The sequence below is a fragment of the Dipodomys ordii genome, unplaced genomic scaffold (assembly GCF_000151885.1).
Source record: "Dipodomys ordii isolate 6190 unplaced genomic scaffold, Dord_2.0 Scaffold83, whole genome shotgun sequence".
Lineage (NCBI taxonomy): Eukaryota > Metazoa > Chordata > Mammalia > Rodentia > Heteromyidae > Dipodomys > Dipodomys ordii.
Window position 1 is genome coordinate 9,073,356 of NW_012267299.1, and position 22,194 is coordinate 9,095,549.

Here is a 22,194-nt window from a genome sequence, read left to right on the forward strand (position 1 = left end):
TTTTTCAAGATTTTAAAGTTTTCATCATAGAGGTCCTTCACTTCTTTAGTTAATTCTAGGTATTTTGTTTTTTGTGGGGCTATTACAAATGGAGTTGCTTTCCTAATTTCAGCCACTGGGTAGAGTTGAGGCCTTTCAACAATCAGTAGCTTTTCCCTGGGGTTATTTTGTGAAAAAACTCACAGAGCCTAGGCTGGAGCCATTCTCAGGGTTTCTGTTTTTCAATTGATTGTGGAGGCTGCTGGAGCGAGGGGCAGCCTCTGGCTCTGGTTACCCAGTGGGGAAAGCCACTCCAATGGCTGGCGCCTGAGCTGGGTGACTTTTCCCTGGATGGAGCTGAGTCTGGCAGGTCACTTCGCCGTTAAGTTCTTGTGACCTGCTAAATGACTCATTTTATTCCAAGGCCTGAGTTGGAGCTGGCAGTTCCTCCGAGCTTTGTTGGTATCCAAGATGGAGATCACTGGTGCTGGGGGGGGAGGGGTGGCCTTCCCTCCTCTGCTCCCTGAGAAGGAGTGAGGACGTCGGGCTTCTACTCACGCCGAGTCTTTGATCCTGGGTCGTCTCTGGTCTTCAAACTGCAGGATGAAGATGTCCTCTCCTTGTCGGTTCTTGCTGGTGTTGAGTAGAATCCGCTCGCCCGCTGCGTCTGGCTCCTTTGTCCCGGACTCTCTGTGTGAGCGCTCAGGTATGGCCCCGGCTGGCGTCTCTGCCGCGACCCTACCGCTGCAGCTGTGGCGGCTGCTGGCGAGCGCTCAGATGTGTCTTCTTGCCTTGGCTTTCCCTCTCTTGTCTAACTCTCTGTCCTGTGATGGCACACTTGGTGTGATTCTCTGGCTTAGGACTGTTCACTGGAACTCTAAAACTGCTTTCTATGCGAGAGCTTGTTCAGATTCCAGCTTCTCCTCCGCCATCTTCCTGGAACGCCTTCTCTCTTTGCCCATTCTTATTTCCTCTTCAGAGAAGTCTCTCTTCTTCATGCAACTCAAATGACACCTCCAGAGGGAAGTCTTCCTTGACAGCCAACCCACTGATTGGTTAAGTCTCCTTGTTCCATGTTTTCTATAACCTGCTATGCATTTCCTTCATAGTATTCATTGCAATTCTATCAAATTGTTATCTGCTTTCCCACTTACTCTAATTCTCCCACTAAAATAAGGGGTCCTCTTATCCCAAGTATTAACCAGGCCTGACCCAGCATAGCTTCCAAGATCAGACTATATCCAGTATGTACAGGGTGGTATGGGAATGCTGGTACCTTTTCATTCTGTTCACATTAAGATATCAATAAATATTAAGATGCTAATGTTTTCATCAAAATAAGCACTGATTTTAAATACAAAGATAGGAGTTTTCCTCACAAGAAAATTTTCTTTGCCATAAAACTGGTTTCAGGAATCACTGAAGAAGCCAATAAAGATTGTTTCCAGATCAAAAATAGAGACATCTCAACTTGAAAGAGGAGACTGTGGTTGTAAGCTGAAGCTTTGTTCCTGAGTTCTAACTGCCAACCTTGAGGGAAATGTATGAAAGAGTTTAAATTGGGCTCTGAGGGGTTATAGCTTGGGCCAAGTATGTATAAGGCCCTGAATTTTATTCCCAGTAATTCAAAAAAGTAAAAATAAAAATAAAAAGGCAAGTTTCATGCCTATTGCCTCACTATTAAATGTTAAAACACTACAACTGTAATCAAAATATGTATCTTAACAAAGTAAAAATAAACAAATGGTCCCCTGTGAATTGTTGCTCACTTGTTTGATGAGTGTAGAGCTTAGGAAATTGATATCCTATTTGTTTAATATTTGCTTGGTGGATGTTGCATATGAAGCACTGACCATCATTCTTACTAGGTTAAGTACTCAATTAATCATTCTGTTCAGATAACGGACTTTTTTATAAAAATAGAAAAGTCAACAGAAATCCTGTGTTATTCTTGTGTTATATAATGTGTTATTCTTTTAGTTATTCATTTTACACAATTCTGTTTAAGCACAAGCTTTGAACAAGACACAATAATTAGAATGGCAAGGATGAAATATTGGGTGTGAGAAGATAGTAAGTAACAGAATAACTTTAATGGAAAATAACATGTGAAAATTCGTACCAAAATTCTCTCCCAAAATTATGGAAAATGATATAGGAGACATAAAATAGAAGACACAAAATATCTAATTTTGGACTGAAGAAAGCTTAATGGATGACAGATTTTTATAGGTACATGGAAATTTCAAGAAGCAAAGCAAGTATGGATGAGAGCATGGTATTTCAATGGAAGAATGTTTAAGCTAGAGAGAAATATATGATTTGTAATACAGAATAAACCACACTAATTTATGGGGAGATTGTTTTCCAAAAGAAGAGAGGAAGAAAGGGAGAGAGGGATGAATGGACAGATGGAGGGAGGAAAAATAGTAGAAGAAGGAGGGTGAGATGGAGGAAGAGAATATGTGTTTGTTATTTCATAATCATACCTATGCTAAAGCTTTATTAATGCAATAATTATCATAGTGTCTAGATTTAGTTATTATTTTAACATTTTTTAAAGCTAACCTTCAAAGAATTAGGAGTTATGCCACTGAAAACACTTAAGACCATACTAAAGCTACCAGCACAACTATGTTTATTGCAGCATTATTTACTATAGCTATGGAACCAACCCAGATGCCCCTCAGTAGATGAATGGATCAAAAAATGTGGTATATATACACAATGGAATTCTATGCCTCCATCAGGAAGAATGACATTACCCCATTTGTTAGGAAATAGAAAGACTTGGAAAAAATTATATTAAGTGAAGGAAGCCCAATTCAAAGATACATAGGTCCCATGGTTTCCCTTATTTGCAATAACTAGTATATGTCTGAGACAAGCAGAAAAAGTCAGATAAGTTGATGTTAGGTGAAATGAACCCCAAGATAAGGACTCAAATGGTTTTTCTGTCTTGCTATTGTTTCTAACATATTTATAAGATGATTTCTTTCTTGCTTGGTATGTCCCTCCCCCACAGTATAACCCCTGTTTTCACTGTATTTGTTGGTATAATTTGTGGAGGGGAAGGGAAAAAACAAATTGTTTAAATAGGGATACAGGTGGACCTACTGCACCAATGAGATGTGCCGAACGCTATGTCGAAAAATGAACTTTACAGCTTTGGAACGGGGCGGGTGGGGGGGGTAGATGGGAAGGGATGGAAAACAAAGGAGGAGGCAACAATGCTTGATAAGAAATGTACTCATCACCTTGCCCATGTAATGGTAACCCCTCTGTATGGTATTTTCACAATAAAAAAAACACTTAAGAAAGAAAATTATAGGCAATTGTAAAAATAATTGGCATGTATTCTTAATGCTCAGCATCCCCAAAATATCTGTTTAAAATGACACACAACTCATGTAGTTACACCTGGACCTGTGAGTTTAAAAAAACATCCATCAATCTCATTGTAAAGGGCTATGAAAGCAGAGCAGAACCTGACTCCTCTGACAACACATTGGTTTTCTGTATTTGTTCCTTCTGCGGTATCAACAAGCCTGAGTTTTGGCATCTAGTTAACTTGCTTATATGGATTTGATTAACATGCTGCTCCTATTGCTTGTGCTAAGGCAGAATTTAGTTATGAAGAGAGCAGTTGAGTAGAAATATATCTATACCTTATTAGCTCCATGGATAAATCATTAACTTTTTGAAACTTGTTTTTGTTTTTATTGCTAAATAGAGAAATTTAATACTCACTGGATAATGCTTCTTTGTAGAAGCGAAGATTATTTCAAGTCACCAAGTCCATAGCTGATACAGACTGAGATCTGAATTGCATATATGCTAGAAGAATAACAACCAAGCACTTAAGTTTATCAGTACTGTGTCTTTGTTTTGTCTTTATGGGGTTATTTTCCCCCTTAAGGAGATATTGTAACAACTTTCTAAAAAGTCCTCTCCTCTTACCAGGTCACATATAAGATGAGATTCTCTTCGAACATCATGGGCCTAATTATAAATTGAGAAAATTGATTGAAAATAGAAACAAACAGGTATAATATATTATTCATTTTGTGAATAAAGCAGTAAAGTTTAGACAACAGGAGAATTAATGACAGTATGAGATAGTCATTACTTCATATTATACATAGGTTTGGGGTAATTTTCTTTGTATATTGACATAATAATCATGCCCTAAGCAAAAGTAAACATACTACTGTTAGACATATCTGATGCCACCTCCCTTTAGCCTGATAAACCAAACTTTACATCCACCTACTGTACCTAGTTGAACCTGACGAATTCTCTTTCTTCTGGAATGTCTAGTCCTATATCAGCATTTTCCACATTTTCATCAAGTATGGTCTCTTTATGTCCATGAGATCCCAAAAGGCATTCACAGAAAAACCTCAGGTTATAAAGAAGGAAGTAATTTAAAAGATTAGCAGAAGACAATTGCCAAGCTTTAAACTTTGTAAGTTCCACCTACAGAACTTGGGGAGAGTCCTAAAGTACACCCAACAGCTTCTGGAGCTTCCATTATGAAAAGAGAATTTGAAATCTATGTAACAGATGCTCCTCACCCTGGAATGCCAGCTATGATTGATCAGCAAGGGAACTGTCCAAATGATAAACCAGCCTATATTATTAATTATCATTCCTCTCTCTTTGAAAGCAAAGAGATCTCTCCTAGAATTTGATTTGTTGTTGTATTTTTAACAATAACCTTCATTATTTTGCATATAACTCCAGGAGAATCTTTGCATGGGTTAACTGGTAATGCAAATGAGACATTCTGCTGTCTTGTGTTGTTAATCAGATATTCCATGTGCATTCTGCTAGTCAAAAGCCTCTGATAGGTATCTGCCAGATTTTTGATAGCAGCTGTAATGAATCAACATATTCCAAACCAAACAGAAGAGATTTTTGCTCAACTATCATTATTTTGGAATTCTGATAAAGAGGGGAGAAAAGCATAAAACCAAATCATTTCTTAATCATTATAAGTCAATCTAATACTTCTCTGAGACTTCAGTAAGAAAGACATACTATATTCAACACTATAGGTGGTGAAAGTACATTGCATTTTCTTGATTACTTTTAACAATTTTATCGTCTTTTAAGTGGAACTACCTATAACTGGTATTATAGTATAATTTTGGTTGTGAGTTTTAACCTCTGCACCTAAAAAAGGAAAGCTTTGAAACCACTGAGCCTGATTCGCACATGGCACCATTAACATTGAGTATCAGCTGCAGGTTGTGAGACATGTATATTTCAAATGGCAGGGCCTCAATGTTCACCTCCAGTTTTTCTACCTAACACTGCCAATTATGCACTGGGAGCTTCTAAATCCATCACTCATATATTATCTAGTCCTATTGAAGCCAGAAAGAATTACTTGCCCATTCTGTAGGAAAAATTGATTTCTCATGATTCCTACTATAACTACAAATTGCAACAGATATAAGAATGGATAAGTTTAAACTACTTATGTTTTAAAATGGTCTAAAATGATACTAATTAGAAAACAAAACAAATAAAATGTAACATAACCAAGTAAGATTGCATTAGCTAAATGAAGCCCAAACCCTGATTTATCTTTAGTGGCACTAATGGCAGTATAATTTGGAATGTTCTTTTGAAAAGCAATTTGGCATCACACAAAAAACTCATTCATTCAAAAAGTTGACGATAATTGCCATTGAGAAACTACACTGTTCTTGGAATAGAAATTACTTCTAATTGGAAGTAGCAAACAAGGAGAATGAGATAAAATTTAAAACAAGGAGGTCTATATAAAATACTCTACCCATAGCCTCCTAATCTTTGATAAAGAAGCCAAAAAATAGAATGGAAGAAAGACAGTCTCTTCAGTAAATAGTGATAGAAAACTTAGTTAAACACCTGTAGAAAATTAAAATTAGATCCTTATATATCACCCTGAACCAGAATCAACTCCAAACGTATCAAAGACCTCCAAGTCAAAGCAAACCCTGAATACATTACAGAAAGGAATAGGAGAAACTCTAGGGATCTTTTTCACAGGCTGAAATTTTCTTAATAAAGATCCAGAAAGAATGATATTGCCCCATTTGTTAGGAAATGGAAATACTTGGAAGGAAGCCCGATGCAAAGAAACATAGGTCCCATGGTTTCCCTTATTTGCAATAACTAGTATATGTCTGAGACAAGCAGAAAATGTCAGATAAGTTGATGTTAGGTGAAATGAACCCCAAGATAAGGACTCAAATGGTTTTTCTGTCTTGCTATTGTTTCTAACATATTTATAAGATGATTTCTTTGTTGCTTGGTATGACCCTCCCCCATGGTATAACCCTGATTTCACTATATTTGATGTTGGTATAATTTGTGGAGGGGAAGGGGAAAAAAACAAATTGTTTAAATAGGGATACAGGTGGACCCATAGCAACAATGAGATGTACAAGACGTTATGTCGAAAAGTAAACTTTACAACTTTGGCACAGGGCAGGGCAGGGGTTGATAGGAAGGGATGGAAAGGGGAAACAAAGGAGGGGCCAACAATGCTTGATAAGAAATGTACTCATTATCTTGCCCATGTAATTGTAACCCCTCTGTACAGTATTTTCACAATAAAAGAAAAAAAAGAAAGAAAGAAAAAATTCAGGAACACAACAAATCAAAGAAAGGTTAGACAAATGGAATTGCTTGAAACTGCGGTGCTTCTGCATATCAAAGGACATAGCTAGTAAGATCAATAGAAAGCCCACAGACTGAGAGAAGATCTTCACTAGCCATACAACGGACAAGGGCCTCATATCTAAAATATACTTAGAACTCAAAAAATTAAACCCTCCAAAAACAAACCCTCAAAGAAACAACTGCCCCTTCAACAAGTTGGCCAAAGACTTAAAGAGAGACTTCTCTGAAGAGGAAATAAGAATGGCCAATAGACACGTGAAGAAATGCTCAACTTTTCTGGCCATAAAAGAATGCAAATCAAAACAACATTGAAATTCCACCTCACCCCCCAGTCAGAATGACTATAATAAAACATCTAATAATGACAGACGCTGGAGGGGATGTGGACAAAAGGGAACCCTACTGTACTGTTGGTGGGAGTGTAAACTTGTCCAACCACTCTGGAAAGAAGTATGGAGGTTCCTCAAAAAAATACATATAGGAGCTGGGAAGGTGACTCAGTGGTAGAGCACTTGCCTTGCATGCATGAGGCCCTGGGTTCGATTCCTCTGCACCATATAAGCAGAAAAATCCAGAAGTGGCGCTGTGCCTCAAGTGGTAGAGCACTAGCCCTGAGCTGAAGAGCTGAGGGACAGCGCCCAGGCCCAGAGTTCTGGTCCCACTGGCAAATAAATAAATAAAAAATTTTTTAAAGACTACACATAGAGCTCCCCTATGACCCAGCAACCCCACTTTTGGGCATTTACCTAAATGATCGCAAATAAGGCCATACTACAGCTACCAGCACAACTATGTTTATTGCAGCATTATTCATAGCTAAGATATGGAACCAACCCAAATGCTCCTCAGTAGATGAATGGATCAAGAAAATATGATATCTAGCTAGCTAGCTAGCTAGCTATCTATCTGTATGTATGTATATATGAATTCTATGCTTCCATCAGAAAGAACACCACCACCCTATTTGTTAGGAAATGGAAAGACTACTTGTAAAAAATCATATTAAGTCAAGTAACCCAGTCCCGTGGTTTCCTTATTTGCAATAATTAGTAGGATAATTTTATCAGAGGAGCTGGAAAGCTCAAAAGCCATGTACATATGACCATATGAGACGATGCTAAGTGAAATGAACCCCAAGATAGGGACACAAGAGGTCTGTCTTTATTGTTATTGTTTAAATGTACCATTTGATTTTATTTTTGTTGTTGTTGTTGTTTCCTTTGTATGTTCTTTCCCCTATGGCATATCCCTTGTTGTCACTGTACTTGATTTTGGAACCCTCATCTTCTATATACATATGTCTAATCTGGGGAGGGGAAAGAGAATAACAAAATGCTGAAACAAGGACACAGGATGACCCGTTGTAACAAGTATACCCACAGGACAGTATATTGGAAACAAACTTTACAACTTCTGGTGGGGTGAAGGAGGGGAGGGAAGAGTATGGGAGGTAGAGAACAGAAAGGATAGTGGGACAACAACAAGGAAGGGAAGGGGTAACAATGATTCACAAGAAATGTACTCATTGCCTTGCTCATGTAACTGTCACCCCTCTGTACAGCATCTTTACAATACAATAAAATACTCTAGTGAACCGAAAGCAGTACAGAAGAGCTGAGACTTGGGTTAGCTCATATACTATTCATACATTTGTTTATGCATTCTTTCATTCGTTGCATATTTACCAAATGCCCTGGGTACGTCAGAAACTCTTACAGAGACTGAAAATACTATAGTGAGCACAACAGACAAAAATCTGCCACGATAGCTACATTCTAGACAGAGACAGACAAGAAACAAGAAAAATAAACAACATATCAATAGGTAGATGGTGTTAGGTAGAAACAGAGTTGAGAAGTATGCAACTAAGGAGTTAATGTCTTAGGTAGAATGGCCATCTTTGGTAGAACATCTAAGGGAAGTGAAGAATTGATCCACACAGGTTCCTTTGGACAGGACATTCATTCCAAGGAGAGACAACTATGAACAGAAAGGCTGGAAGGACAGTGATGTGAACGATGGCACAGGAGGCAAGGAAGGCTGGCAGGCAATGAGCACACAGGTTATTTTAGTCACAGTAAGTATTGGGTTTTTTTCTTTCATTGTGATACGTAGTGTTTTTGACAAGAATGGAAGTTATGGAGAAGAGAAGCAATCATGTTCCTCTGTGTGTGTGTGTGTGTGTGTGTGTGTGTGTGTGTGTGTGTGTGTGTGTGTGTGTGTGTGTGTGTGTGTGTGCGTGCGTGCGCGCATGCTGGGGCTGGGGCTTGGACTCAGGCCGGGGCTCTGACCCTTAGCTTTTTCACTCAAGGCTTGAGCTACACCTCTACATCTGGTTTTTTGCGGGATCTCAGGAACCTTCCTGCCCTGGCTAGCTTAAAACTACAACCTTCCAATCTCAGATTCCTGAGAAGCTAGGATTCTAGATGTGACTCATTGGCACCTGGCTTCCTATTATATTTTGAAGGCAAACTGATAGGAGTTTCCAGTGATATGCCAGAGGTTCTACAATCTTCTACAAAGACTCACAGGACTCAGTAGCTGCCTATACTTTCATCTATGATTTATTACAGTAAAATAGACACAGAATAGAAGAACAGCCAAGGAAAGAGTTACAGGAATAAGAAGCCAAAGAACACACATTGAGGCTTCCAAGTCTCCTCTCCTTATACAGTCACAGGATGCAATTATCCTTCAGCACTGAATTGTGACAACACCTGTGAAATATTGACTACAAGGAAGCACATCGAGACTTGGTACCTCAGGTTTATATTGAGAACTGGCCCCATAGGTACTCTCAACTTAGCATGCACTAGGATTCCAGATGCACACAATGAAGCAGATGTTCAGTACAAACATTGTAAAATTACTTTAAGTCTGGTAAGCCACTTTTATCCATAAGGAAATGAGGGGACCCCTTCCAGAAATCCAAATTTGTGATACCAGCCAAGGACCAAATACACAAGTAGCCCTTCTATGAATAACATTCTCAGGTCCATTATAGAAACTGTTATCTCTTTTCTGCATAGATGGATGATGAGATAAGGCAATGTTTAGAAAGAGAAACAGAAGGTAAGGTTATATCTAGGCATTAACAGAACACGTGTGAAGGACTAGAAGTGTGGAAATATGGAGTTTCTCATTCTCAAAGCAGTGAGCAATAAAAATGCATAGACAAGGTTCCTCTTCCTATGAGGCTGACTTGTGACTTATTAGGAGAGTCAGATACTGATCAAATAGGCCTTGTACTTGTACTTGACAGGAGTGGTCAACCCAAGCACAAAACAACAGCTGAGGAAAAACTCTGAACTGGCAAGTGGCATGGCCCTCTTGCATTCTGATGTAAGTCCAGGATATCAAGAGTATAGTAAGTGACCAGGATGTTGGTAACACGAGGATGGATTTGGATAAGAGTTATTCATAATTTCTGTGGCTCCTAGTCTCTTAAATCTTGATGAACTAATCTATTTATTGACTTCCCTGTCAAGAACTTCCCCTATTTCATTAATTCATTCAATACATATATGTGCTGACTTTGCCAATTAGAATTAGAATAGATTTTTCCTATTGCCATGGTGTTTACAGTTCAGGGCAAGAGAGACAGTCATTTGATGTTGATGACTTTCTTTTCTTCATCCCCTTTTTTTCTTTTTTGCTCATACATTTGTCCTTCCTATTGATTTCTAGTACTCTCCCAGAAATCAGTCTCTCTGGTTTTTGGTTGTTGTTTTTTTTTTTTTTTGTCAGTCATGGGGCTTGAACTCTGGGCCTGGGCACTCTCCCTGAACTCTTCAGCTCAAGGCTAGTGCTCTACCACTCGAGCCACAGTGCCACTTCCAGCCTTTTTTTTAATGTGGTGTTGAAGAATCGAACCCAGGGCCTCATGCATGAGAGGCAAGCACTCTACCACTGAGCCACCTTCCCAGCCCCAGAAATCTCTCTTAAATCACGTTTACCATAAGTTTCACTTCAATGATCACAGCACGCTCCTAATTCACCTTTCAGTCTTAAGCCAACTTAAGTTTCTAAAATTATTTCTAATGCTTTCAGGGTTTAAATATTTTCCTGCATCTTTCTCATTATTTCATTAAGAAATCCTCTCGTAAATTCCATCTTAACTCTTATTCTGTGGGATATCCAAAATCATGTTTTCCCTGAATCACTATCTGTTTTATGTTACAGCATCTTTTCTGTTCCACTGCCTGTACTATGGGCAGAATGCAAGGCTGTCTTTCCAGGGACTCGTCTTTCTCTGAGGGAAGGGGACTTACAGTTCTTTCCTTGTTATTGCAGTGTCAACAATCATGCTGGCCCACAATGGGCTTCTCAGTCACTAATATTTATTTAGTTAATCCATTGATTTTTCTATGTATGAACATTTTTATATGTATGTACGTACAAAGTATCGATCACTGTATAAAAAAACACCTCAAAGCTTAGTAACTGGAAATAACAGCATCTCTCACATCTTCTGTGGGTCAAGAATTTAGGAGCAGCTTGGATGGATGTAGTTGGCTCAGAGTCTCTCACGAGGATGCAATCAAAATGTCAGCAGAGACATTCCATGAAGGCTTGACTAAGTTTACAACATCTGTGTCTGTGGTAGGTCAGTCACGTGTCTCTCAGCTGGAACTTACTTCCTCTCCTGCTTAGAGTTTTCATCACATGCCACCTGCTTTCCTCCAGAACATACAAGACAAGACAATTCCAGGCAGAAGGCTTAATGGTTGCATGATCTAACTTGGCAAGTTGTATACCACCATCTCCACAATATTTTATTTTTCCTGTGCCTCAATAATGTTTAATGGGAGGAACTCTATACCAAGCCGTGGAATTCATATCAAGAATTCCTCTTAGAAGACTGCTGTCACCTTATAGCTGGTTAAATGTTACTGTCTAGGGTTTCAAGTCAAACATGATCCAAATGAAAACTACACAAGGAATATAATTTGAAGCTTTTCCTTACCTTTCCTCAAATTAATGTCTTACATTAGAAGCCATTAAAAGCTATCTCTCAACCTCTTACACAGATGTTTCTTCTTTCTTTTTCCCCACACTGATCCTCCCAACCATCACCTTCTCTCTTCTACCACTTCATTGAAATCCTGACATTCCAGCTCAGAACCACAGCCTTTCTGTCTATGCAGGCAGAACAAATAGACTGTGTGGGGTGATATTCATGGAAATTTAGATGTCTACCCCTACATCAACTGTTCCTCCAGCTGCTCACTAATGCCTAACATTTGACAGCTAACAGATTCATTTTTCTCCCATTTAACAAGGGAGTTCTTTTTTTTTATACAGATTTGCTTTTATTTCTAGTAGTAGAACGTCTGGAACATATGACAAGTACATGTTTGACTGTAAAATAAAAACTTCCACTTTGTTTTTCAAAGTATTTGTCCGATTTTACATTTCCACCCACAGAGTAAGACTTCTATTTCCTCCATAGCCCCACCAATTGTTGACATAATCTGTCACATGACTTAATAGTGGCATAGTGGTATCTTTTTGTGGCTTCAACATTAACATATTTAATGATATTTTTAATTTAATTTTATTTTATTTGTGAACATACTGTACAGAGGAGTTACAATTACATGGGCAGGATAATGCGTACATTTCTTAACAAGCATTGCAGCCTCCTCCTTTGTTTACCCTTCACATCCCTTCCCAGCCTCCCCCCTCCCCCGCACCAACATTGTAAAACTCGTTTTGGACATGACAACTTGTACTTCTCATTGTTGCAACAGGTCCACCTGTATCCTTAAACAACTAGTTTTTCCCCATCTCCTCCACAAGTTATACTGACATCAAATATAGTGAAAGCAGGGGTTATACTGTGTGGGAGGGACATACAAAGCAACAAAGAGATAATCTTATAAATGCGTTAGAAACACATGCATGAAAGAAAAAAAACATTAAAATACATATCTAAGAGTTCATTTTCCTGACATCACATTATCTGACCTTTTCCGCTTGACTCATACATATACTAGATATTGCAAATAAGGGAAACCATGGGACCTATGTTTCTTTGGGCCTGGCTTACTTCACTTAATATAATTTTTTCCAAGTTTTTCCATTTCCTAACAAATGGGGCAATGTCATTCTTTCTGATGGAGGCATAGAATTCCATTGTGTAGATATACCACATTTTCTTGATCCATTCATCTACTGAGGGGCATCTGGGTTGGTTCCATATCTTAGCTATGGTAAATAATGCTGCAATAAACATAGTTGTGCTGGTAGCTTTAGTGTGGTCTTGTTTGTAAACATTTGGGTAAATGCCCAAAAGTGGGATTGCTGGGTCATAGGGGAGTTCTATGTGAAGTCTTTTGAGGAACCTCCATACTGCTTTCCAAAGTGGTTGAACAAGTTTACATTCCCACCAACAATGAAGTAAGGTTCCTTTCTGTCCACATCCCCTCCAGCATCTGTTGTTGTTAGAGTTCTTGATTTTTGCCGTTCTAACTGGAGTGAGGTGATATCTCAATGTTGTTTTGATTTGCATTTCTTTTATGGCTAGGGATGTTGAACATTTCTTCATGTGTCTATTGGCCATCCTTCTTTCTTCTTCAGAGAAGTTTCTCTTTACGTCTTTCGCCCACTTATTTATTGGGCAGTTGTTTGTTTCTTTGGGGATTTGTTGTTGGGGGGTTTAATTTTTTGAGTTCCAAGTATATTTTAGATATGAGACTCTTGTCCGTTGTATGGCTAGTAAAGATATTCTCCCATTCCATGGGCTTTCTATTGATCTTGCTAGCTATGTCATTTGCCCTGCAGAAGCTCTGTAACTTTATGCAATCTAACAAGGGAGTTCTTATCTCCAGGTGAAAATACCAAAACTCTTGGGAAAAGAAACATACTACAGACTTAATGGCTGTGCTCTCATTGTTTTGAATGATTTTGCATGTCTCTTGAATATATTTTTTAGAAAAGAAAAGAAGCAAAAGAGTATAGAAGAGAGATAATTTCTCAAAGCAAAGTCAGGGTAAAGAGGGGAGAGCATCAGAATGGAAGGAGGACCTTACTATTTGTTTAAAACCAATTCTTGTTTTGAAACTTTGAAGAAGGTAAAAACCAGTCTTGTCCCCTCATTCTTGTACCAAGCAAACTCACTAAGCCACATTTCCTTGGTGAACCATCTGCCAAATGGTATCAAGGTATGGAAATGAGGATGATCTCTTAGCAAAAGGGAGAAAAAGCAATGCCTGTCGAAAATAATCCACAAAGATGACAGTGAATAAATCAGAATGCAGTTCTTGCAGAGTGGCTGGTTTGTGAAATCTTGAGCAAAAGCTTGTTTATTTATGATGACTTTGGTCTGTAAGCCCTTAGCCATGTTATTTATTCATGAGTTTTCAGGGGTCTTGGCTTCCTGATTTGAAAGTACAAAATGAGAAGTCATTTGCACATGCCAGGTGTCTGGGCAGATGCTCTCCATTATCTGCATAAACCAGATGCTCAATAACTTGAACCAAGTTGGACAGAATACATGTTGTTGCTTCACAAGCTAGCATCACACTCCTACAGCAATTCTAAGTTTTGCAGGATGTTCTTTCTGTACCTCTTATCAATTACAGGGAAACTACTGTTTAAAATGCCTTTTCTTGATATACTGTAATGATTGTGCTACTCACTAGAACTTAAATGGCTTTAGACTTTTCTTATCATGTTTAATATTCTCGCAGCAAGATTGAGTCAGAATACAGAAATGAAAGTTAACTTTACCCACAGCATCATAACAGATCCTTTCAAAAGTAAAACAAAACAATATATTTGAACTGATTGCCAAGGAAAGAGAATCAGGACTTAAATAACATACACTCCATGGACTATGTGTCAGGCTAAGATCCTAGGGGCCCATTATTTTATTTAAGCGACTTGATTGGATCATAAGACACCCAATGTGATGAGATTCAGTTTTGGTCTATTCATTCAGGCTGGTTTTATGTGTTTATACTATTGTCTTGTTTGTGGTACATTTGTGGTTTTATGCAAAATAGGAAGATGCCTGCAATGCCATTACCTCTGGAAATCTCATGGGCTGTGGACTGGCGGGACCTTTGAGAATAGGTCCAATATTATCTGAGATCTTCAGATAGATTTTTAGCTATAGACAGAAATATGCCAAACATGGAATAGCTATACACTGGTAGAGCTCCAGTGTTCTACACGGTCCAACATTTGAGGTGGAAGAACTGGGACACTGACTGATGTACACTGATGTTTGACCAAATGTAGGAACATAACGTACCTTGAAGAGTCCACAGTAACCTGCCATATCCCTCTAGGCTCCTGCCTAGTGAGTTTTCTCCTAAAGTGAATGGATGCTGCTTCTGTTAATAATCCTAAAGGACAAATTGAGCATTATGGAGGTGGGTCTTCAAATGAAGTAAGCAGGGAAAACATTAGCCTCATTTGGTTGCTGAGAGTCCTGTCTGAAACATCTGCAGAAGCCTGAAGTCTTCTACTATTTGAAGGAGTTACTCCTAGTGCATGGAGACAGGCTCTAGTTAAAAATGAGGGAGGTGGCTCATAAAAAGACCACACGATTTGTTCCATTGGTGTTCAAATTCTTATTCACTATTCCCACCTTTTACTTGTTATATGTTAATAAAGATGCAGAAACATGTGTAGCCTGGTCTTCATCTACATGTGAAATTAAATGGAAGATTTTGTTTCCAGACTTGGGAAATAGGTATTGTTGGTAGTGCAAGGGTGAATAGTGGAGAAGGGCTCTCCATCAACAGCTGTAGAATTGTGAAAGGACACCTGATTCTCTCTAAGCAAGGCTCAACAGAAAAACAATGGTGGTGATGTGGGGAGATTTGGTCATCTAGTTAGAGCTCAGGGACGTGGGTAGATGAACACAAAAGGCCAATGTCAGAACCACACTGAGTAGCCAAAGAACATATTTGTGTAGAACTAATCCTCCACCCTTAAAAAAAAGCCAGATGGTTTTGCATGATTGATGTCAGGGAAAACAGAAAGCTGAGGTTCCCCATCTCCAGGCTACCACCATTGCTAGTACATCACAAAACAAATCATATCATCAGGATGATCTTGGAGATGTCCATTGTCTTTATGAAAATTCTTTGAAACATAAATGATTTCCTATGTATCAGTCTTTTTATGTGTGTTTGTATTAGTCCTGGGGCTTGATCTCAGGGTCTGGGCACTGTCCCTGAGCTTTTGTGCTCAAGGCTAGTGCTCTACCACTTGATCCACAACTCTACTTCTGGCATTATGGTGATTAATTGGACACAAGAATCTCACAGATTTTCCTGTCTTGTCTGGCTTTGAACTTCAATCCTCAGATCTCAGATCCTCCTGAGCAGGATTACAGGCATGAGCCATAGACACTCAGTGACAACTTAAGAACTCTTACTTCTAAAACACATGCTTATCTCTTTGCATGAGTTATTCAGAGAGCCATCACATAAAAATGAAAGTATGTGGAATAAAAATTCTTTTTTAAAAAATCAAGGAGGAGGCTGTCTTGTCTACAACGATCAGCTAGGACATTGCTCAATAATTTGATATTTATTGCCTGAACAATCCAGAGCACAGAACATATGGCACAGATAACTCTGTTCAACCCCCTCAACTAAACCGATAGTGTAGAAATCCTATTTGCATCCTGGTTGATTAGAGTCCCCCGAGGTGCAGTGGAAATCCCAGATGAACATGTCTGTCATCAACTTTGATATCAAACAAGAACATCAAAACCCAGTAATAATTTGATTTCACAAAACTCCAGTAATTATTGTAGGTAAGCACTTCTACTGAAACATTATGAAATTAAAATGAAGCGTTCTACACTGAATCCTTCCTAAAAGCACAGGTTTCTATTTTCTGCTTATTCAGAGCTATTCTATGTTTTGTGTTACAGCAAGTGGATAAAGAGGTATCTGGATAAAGCACTGTTTAGGTTATTGGTACAGGAAACTATAAGTTTTATTTGACAAAATAAACAACTCATTCAATTTACAAATAGTAAGCTTGAGAAATTCTCTCAGAGTGAATCATAAAAGTAATTCTGGTAGGATAAGAGCAGTCTACTTTTAGAGATGTCATTAACTGATAATGCAAATAATATTGGTAAAGTATAGATATCAGATGTGTCGTAACAAAATCTAAATGTTCTTTTTATCCTCATTAGGAAAATGTTTTGCAATATAATAAATTATCTCTGGTATAATTTAAACCATGGATATATACCCTGTATGGATGCTCACCTTGCTGTGTGCTTGGGAATTTTCTTAAACTGGTGGGGAAGGAAGAAAATACAGTTCAGCAAACAGTGATCCTCTGGAGGGCACACTATCTCCTCCACAGAGATTTTCCAAGCACCAAGCATCATGAAAGGTTTAAATTTTTGTTCTTTCATGCTAGCAAACTAGCCTTATGTAGTTTCAAGAATGCTATAAGAAAGATAGTATTTCTGATTCAGAAATAAAGGTGTTCACTTCTCAGAGATGTGGCAGTGGCAGACTGTGCTCCACTTAACCATGCCCCAACACCCACTGGGGGACACAGAAGCCCAGGGTATGCTTGCACACAAACTGTGAGTTACGTTTCAGGAAATGATGCCCATGTTCAAGAAACTGGAACCTCTTATAACAGGCAGAAAACCTGCTTGATGTTTACCTCAGAGAGAGATAGTAAATTCATTGTAAAGAATAGTGACCAAAAAACCCTACATCTTGTCCTAGATTAAGAAAATAACTTCTCTCCCAAGAGTGAGGGTTCAATAGCATCTTTGAAAGGTAGTTTGGAGCAAAGGAAGATAGTGTCTCTATTTGTAAGAGATGAAGAAACAAACAATTTTGAAACAGCTAATGAATTAAAAAATAAGGATAAGAGCTGAGTGTCAGTGGTTCACACCTGTAATTGGAGCTATGCAGGAGGCTGAGATCTTGAAGATCCAGTTTTGAATCAAACTCAGGCAGAGAAATTCAAGAGATTCTGAGTTCTAATTAAGTGCCCCAAATCAAGAAGTGAAGGTGAAGATCATGTGGTAGAGTGGAAGCTTTGAATGAAAAAGTTGAGACCATGAGATCACCACCCCCAAGTTAAAGTCGTATTGTTGGAACAATAAACAAAGAAGCAAGAATTTACTTAGTAGTCACCTTTTCAACAGTAGTAAATCTAGACATTGTACCATATGCTAACATTGATTATACATTTAGTTGGCATAACAAATGAGGAAAAATGAATTAATAAATCATTAAACTTGAAGCTATGATAAAACAATGGAATCAACTAGAACATACATCCTATGCTTTTAATCATCATCACTCACAGCCACTTTTTAATGCCATATTTTATGCTTTTATCCTTGTGCATATCTCATTACTTTCTAATTATCTGTTTCTGTATCCTAGATCTGTCTTCCCTCCTAGTCTGAATTCTTTAAAACAGTCTATAAGATTTTTTTATTTCCAAAGCCTAACAGTCCCTGACCAATCCATAATACATATTCAAATATTGTTGGTGAGAATAAATATTTATAATATTAGCCTTAAGTAGAGGCTTCCTAGAATATAGAAATGTTGCTTCTGTGAACACTGTCTACTTTAGATGAAAATTCATGGTATTCCAAAAACTAAGTTGAACATTTATTGTTGTTTTTTAATTTTATTTTCTTGTAAAGATGCTGCACAGAGAGGTTACAGTTACATCAGTAAGGTAATGAGTACACTTCTTGTTGGACATTGTTACTCCCGAGTTGAACATTTTGTTCTTATGGTTTTAGAAAGATAGATGGGTAGGTAGTTTAGGTAAATAGTTTGGGTATTTATGAGATACTTAAAGCATATTTAAATTTTCTGCCTTTTTTGGAAACTTCTTAAGATGAATTTCAAAAGGATTAAATATGCCCATTTATTGACATCTTAACTTCCAGTCAGCACAGAGTAAAGGAATAAAACATAGCAAAGAATCTTGAGATCATTTTTGGTTACTACCAAAAAGAAAATGGTGGGATGAAATATTTCTTAAAAGCAAGTGCACTAATAACATCCAAATATGAAGGAGAAAAATGTGGAGTCTTCTGTTAAAACAGAAGCAGAAATACAGAAAACCACTTAGTCCGGCATTGGAAGGTATAGTCCCTGAAGGTAATTGGAAGTTAGGCAAAATCAGAACTGCTTTGATAATACTTAGAACATGAACTCTTAGAAGGGAAATTCCTAACACATGCAACTTCAAAGTTAAGATTTTCATTAAATATAAACAAGAAAACAATGACTGCCAGCACCCCCTCCAACTTCTTTCCTCTGAACTGCTTTCATTTAAGCATCTAACAGTATTCATCTTTCTGAAAGTGATAAATCCCTTGATCCACCATCCCAGAGGCTACATGCAAACGGTTTGTTTTCATTCAAATTTCCTTTGCGCCAACTTCCTTCTTTACTCCCAAAGCATTTCAAAGCTCTAAAGTATCTAGAAACACACACTAAAACTAAGAAAAATTGAGATTCACTTTATATAAAGACAAGAACAACATGAGATGTCAATGACCAACTTGATGTTCCCACCCCCACATTCTTAGGGGCAAGTTTGGAGCCCAACTTCAATGGGTATAATTTTCTCCTTCAAGAAAGCATATGATGGTATGAAATGGAAAAGCACTATCCCTGACCAAAAGAGCTCAGGGATAGTGTCCAGACCCTGAGTTCAAGCCCCATGACCAACCAAAAAAAATCTTTTTCAAAAGAAGAAAGTATATGAGTGGATAAGCAATAAGACTAGTAAAAAATAGACTTTACTCATCTTTAACTTTTTTATATATTTTCTAATTTACTTTTTAAAAAGAATAAGTCTCAGATGACAGTACTAAATGGTGGTTACTTGCGTTATTTGAGATGTCATATCCCAATTGACTGAAATACTTGCATTTTATTGAAAACTATTGCTCTGAAGACTGACTGCAAATTCCTCACCTCTATAGAACCTAAAGCTGAGTTGTGACATATATAACAAAACAATTATTATTATATACATACATATGTTTCAAGTCACATATGTGAATAAAATAATATTTTTATTCCCCCAGACTAAGGACTCAGTTCTACCTAGCATATCCTGTACATTATTTATCATATATAGAATTTTCTCCATCAAGAATTTTTTTTTACAGTGAAAGCAGGGGTTATACTGTGGGGAAGGGACATACAAAGCAACAAAGAAATAATCTTATAAATGTGTTAGTAACAATTGCATGCAAGAAAAAAAAACATTTGAATATATATCTTAAGGTTCATTTCCGTAACATCACCTTATATGACCTTTTCTGCTTGACTCAGACATATACTAGATATTGCAAATAAGGCTTGGAAAAAATTATATTAAGCGAAGTAAGCCAGGCCCAAAGAAACATAGGTTCCATTAAGAATTTTGACATTGTACTATATAAGTTTAGAAGAATGACATTTCAACAGTGCCTACAATAATTCCATACCCCATGATAAATACATGTTGCTCTGAGTTAAATAGATATGAACAAGGCCCAATACTATGACCACCATGAGAACATATCTAATTCCTGGAGGTATTGCCTCTAGGGACTTTACTCCTATTAATCCTTTAATTTAACTTGTGAGTTGTATGTATACATGGGGATATAATGGAGAACAAGTCTAATAATAAACTATTTTCCAGAGCCTGAAAGAAAAGAAATTTTTAAAAAGAAGAACAAGGTGATATTTGATGAGACATGCTGTGAAAGAACAAAGCTTTGTGAGGAAATATGAATGAGGTATTTTGAGGTAGACAAGGGAGGTCTGGGAAGACTTCAGAGAAAGGCATGCCTACATGGATTCCAGAAAAACCTGATAATCTAGCTCAGTACAGATTTCTCCAACTGTGAGGACTGTCTTCTCTTCACATTGTAGTAAACCAGTTTTTTGCACTGTTGAGATGAGTTTAAATGACATTTTCTTCAGGGCACTTTGCTTCTCTCTAATTCATTTCCTGAACAATGTTGACCCTTCTCATCATCACCAATGCTTTCTCTGCGATAAGTCTTTAGGCCCATGGTTAGTACAGACTGTATCTGCTTTGCTGTAGTTGATTAAGATTGAAAATACAAGCATGGAAGTAGCTAAGTGGATGGAATATGAATCTGGATTCTAACACTTAGGCTACAGCTAGCAGCTATCAATCATTGATTACAATGTATAAGCTAGCAATATTTCAGTAAAGTGAGGACAGAACTTACATATCATGTAAAAATGAAGAAACAAATATTTTCGGTCTCAATAATGTTGAAGAACATATGGAACCAGATAACTGATAACATGCTACGGATGTAGAATGTAAAGGTAAGAGTTAATAGTTCGGAATTACAAGGACATACGTGGGTGATAGCAATAGGGTAATGTGACTCCAACTGAGAAGAGGAAAAGACAGTAGTGATGTGTACAGACTAAGAAGTTGGTTATCAATTGGGTAATCTATGAAAATGCAAATTTAGGGAAGAATAAAAGCAAAGAAGGGTAGGAAAACAATGGCATACCACATTGTCTTCAGTTTTAAATAAGCCCATGTTTTTCACAGACCTAAAGGGATATAATGGCTTGAAAATAATTCTGGGGGTCCAGAAACATATCAAGCCTACTCAAGTACGTTAAATATGGTTCCTCAAAAAAGATACATCCATGATTCAATCTTCAGAACCTGTGAATATTACCTTATGTTTTAAAAGGGAATTAATTAAGGATCTTGAGATGAATAGATGATTTTGGATTATGTGGAACCAATGAAAACAAAAATAAAACTGTCTGGCAGAAAAGCATACAAAACTCACAAATCATAGAGAAATTAGAGAAGATCAGTATCGGTACCAGAAGCTTTTTATAATAGAAATCATATAAATCAAATTTTAAAAACAAATAAATTATACCACATGAATTAAAATTTTAAAAAACTATGCTTAATATCATCACCATTATATTGGCATAAAATAAAGACTGACAAGATTGACCATTACCAACATATGATTCATAATAAATACTTTATTTTTGGCATATAAACTAGTGAGAATATGAATTGATTTACCACTTGAAAAATAATTACCTCAAGTTAAGAACTATATATACTATTTCTCAGAAATTCTTGTACACGTGCCCTAGAATATACCTCAAGTATGTTTATAATGGTAAAAACCTGGCTAGAAAACGTTTCCAGCTCATGTCAACTCATGGATTCTCACTGATAGAAAAATCATGAAGTATTAGATCCTTAGTCTTTTATATATCCTATTACTCCACAGAGACAGAAAATAGAAACAACTATATGTTTACTTATTTTTCACTCTATCAGTTGCAAAAGATACTGTTATAGTATATATTAACAACAGAACTCTCCTGCCATTAAACTATATAAGATGCATTCTGATTTTAGAAATATAAAAGTGTAAATCCATATAGCACAGTAGAGGAAGGAAAGTACGAACATCTGAGCCATCATATACTCAACAACCCTTATGACAAGTTGCCTATGTCCTGCATTAGCTTCAGAAGAACT